Here is a 3237-nt window from a genome sequence, read left to right as displayed (position 1 = left end):
TCATTAGGCTGTTACATCTAACAGAACATACAGATATGTCTATAAATATTCTGTAGGATTCAGGATTCCTCAACCATCTCCAGTCTGGTTAACATCTTGAACATTTACGCTCTGACTATGTACTCTGATTTACAGTTCTATGAGAAACTAGACCAGTCTGTCAGAAGGGTCCCAGCCTGAGAAACCTGTTCCTGCTGGGAGATTTCAGTGCCAGAGTTGGAGATGATAACCACACATGGAACAACCACATAGGATACTTTGGTACTGGCAGCATGAATGAGACTGCACAAAGGCTGCTTCAGTTGTGCTTGTATCACAGTCCCTGCATCACAAACACATTCTTCTCCACCAAGGCAAAATGACAAGTGTTCTAGAGACACCCAAGGTCAGGCCACTGGCACCAGCTGGACTTGATTATCACCAGGTGATTGGCACTGAGTTGTGTTCATGTCACACAGAGCTGTCACAGTGCTGACTATGACACGGATCACTCCCTGGTAGCAAGCAAGATCCTTCTCCAGCCAAAGAGGGCCTATAGCACACAGCAGAAAGTGTGGCCTCGAATCAACACTTCCAGAACAGTCATACCTGACCTTTGTGAATGCTTCCCTGATTCTGTTGAACAAGCATTACTGAACTGCCCTAGAGGCAGCAACAAAGTAAGGTAGAACCACATGAAAGAGGCAACCTACAACACAGCTATTTTGACAAAAGAGAGCAGCAGATCACCAACTGGTTTGAGGGAGGCATTAAGAATATGAAGCCGTAATATAGACAGTTGTTTACCCTCGCTAGATTCAACATACTGCCATCTGCCTTGTTGCAGGTCAGATACGCGGGTAAACAGAGTTTGCCCCTGTGGTGCGATAGAAGTGGAAACCGTCTCTCACGTCCCGCTACGATGCCATTTTTACAGGGATATATGCTCGGTTTTTATCACCCCTGTTATACAGAAAATTCCAAGTGGGCCCGAGCCTCAATGCTGAAAATCTCTGATAGAGGACAAGGATCCAGAGATCATGTTAAAGGTGGCCAAATTTTGCACGGTTGCCATAAAACTTAGGGAACAAGCTGTGCTATTGTAAAGACTAAGGCCTTAGAAGCAAATTATAGATAATATTGTAGAGATTAAGACTTAAACCATATTTTAACTGCTGCCATAATTGTATTGTTTATTGTTATATTGATTGTTTATTTAAATTTAATTTCATTGTGTTTCTTAATTGTTTAGTACAGTATGCGAGTCTGGTTTGGGAGCATAATAAATTCAATTCAAAGAATATGAATCCTGTTATCACTGCAAAGCATGAGGCTCTTGTGAACCACAAGCATGCACCCTGCAAGAAGATGCTTTCTGCATTGACAAAGGCAAGGAGCAATGCCCAGTGGATTGCCAGACAATGTACTGATGGATACTGGCTAAAGCTGTGTCAGAGCATTCAACTTGCTGCTGACGCTGGCAATACTCACAAAATGGATGAAGGCATGAAGAAAGTTTTTGGACCAAGAGTCAGGAAAACTACACCACTGAAAACCTTGTCTGGAGAAACCATCACAGACTGCAGCAAGCAGATGAAGCGATGAGCAGAATACTACCAAGAACTGTACTCACAGTAAAACATGGTCTTCAACACAGCAACTGACAGCATCCAGACTCTGCCTGTCTTGGAAGGGCTGGATGTCCCATCAATTCTCAGGCATGTGGGAAAGCCCAAGGATAGGATGGAATTTCAACAGAACTGCTGAAAGTTGGCCTCAACTCCTCCTCAGCCTTCTCTTGCAGTGTTGGAAAACAGAAACTGTCCCACAAGACATGGGTAACTCGAGCATTGTCACCCTCTACAAGAACAAAAGTGACGGTCACGACTGTAACAACTACTGTGAAACCTCCCTGCTGAGTACTGTGGGGAAAGCCTTGGGTCATGCAGCTCTCAACAGATCACAGTCACTTGCTGACAGGATCTATCCTAAGTCACAATGCAGCTTTGGGGCTCAGAGGTTAAAAGTTGACATGATTTTCTCACTGTGCCAGCTGCAGGAGAAATGCCAAGAGCAGAGACGCCCCCTTGTACATCGCCTTCATAGACCTGAAGGTGTTTGACTCCCATACTTATCAAAAGATGCTCTGAGAAGACTCCGAGAAGGTTAATGTCCATGTAATATTTTACCCAATCCAGGCATCACACAGCGTAAGGGGTTTAAATTGAGCAGCGGGAGACATGATTCAGAATTATGAGCCTTCCAAATGGCATGAACATGAATGCCCATACAACACAACATACAATTGTGTGGTCAGCCAATGTGCCAACATATGCTTAGGTCATTACTGTTTTATACACAGAAGTGTTGTTTGTGTCAAAACTTGGTCATGTATGATGTAGCTCTGAGGTTTTTTTAGGCTGTCTAGATCTGTCTCTTCAATGACCTCTTTGATTTTCATACTTCCTTTCTTCTTTACAGCCCAGTAAAGTTTGACTTATGTGGATTACCCTATAATAGATTGGTATTTGGAGAAGGTTGCCTAGCTTGGTTGGTGGAAAATCAACTTCTTATTCTACTTGTTTTGAATTGGTCAAAGGTATGTGAGTATAGCCTGGCTTGCTCGTTGATTAGCAGGCATGCATGCAGCTCCAGATAGGCATATCCATGATGAAGTCAAATTCCATGCATCCTTAGCTGGATCATGTTGCATGCATTTCACTCACTGCATAAAAACTGTACTTGAAGTCAATGACAGTCAGATTCTCTACGCTGATTCACTGATGTAGCTGCACAGAACCTCTTAGGCTTGGACTTAGAGGTCTCAGTGTTGGAATGAAGAGTGGAGCCATCTGACCTAGGCCCACTGCCAGTACAACAGTTACTACTGGTGAATGTTTTCATCCCCAATACTTATACAAAGGCGATGAATAAGTATTTGTCTATCTGAAGGATGTAAAGCAAGATAAGTAGGGGCATGGGTGGTTACATCCTGAGACAGAGCCTCCTATGAAGTATTTAAAGTCCTGGAGCTGTATTTTTTGTATAAAAAATGCTGCCGTTCTCTGCCTTTTCTTCCAAGAAGAGCATGCTATTTTAGCTGCAAACCACTGCTTGCCCTACGGCTGCCAAAGCTGCTTTATAGGATCAAGCTGCTCATCAGATACTCTCTTGAACCAATGAATTGTTCACAACCTCAGGGAGTTTAAATGTTAGCTGGTAAAGACAAAGAATATGAACTGTACTGTAGTCAGCCTA

At 43.2% G+C, this 3237-nt stretch overlaps 1 long non-coding RNA gene across 3 annotated transcripts in view; it reads left to right on the top strand.

Annotated features, from left to right (window-relative positions):
- The first annotated feature begins 317 nt into the window (after positions 1 to 317).
- LOC309333418 overlaps positions 318 to 3237 on the top strand; it is a 4355-nt gene continuing 1435 nt past the window's right edge. The window contains exons 1-2 of one of the 3 annotated variants that reach the window (XR_014152507.1): positions 318 to 664; positions 2461 to 2578. This is a non-coding gene — a long non-coding RNA (uncharacterized lncRNA). Of the gene's footprint in view, positions 665 to 852; positions 1029 to 1689; positions 2145 to 2460; positions 2579 to 3237 lie in introns of those variants that run through there. The other 2 variants (XR_014152508.1, XR_014152509.1) reach the window with 2 other exon arrangements.

The sequence above is a fragment of the Podarcis erhardii genome, assembly GCF_964252035.2.
Source record: "Podarcis erhardii genome assembly, chromosome: 2".
Lineage (NCBI taxonomy): Eukaryota > Metazoa > Chordata > Lepidosauria > Squamata > Lacertidae > Podarcis > Podarcis erhardii.
This window is presented reverse-complemented; position numbering and strand designations above follow the sequence as displayed.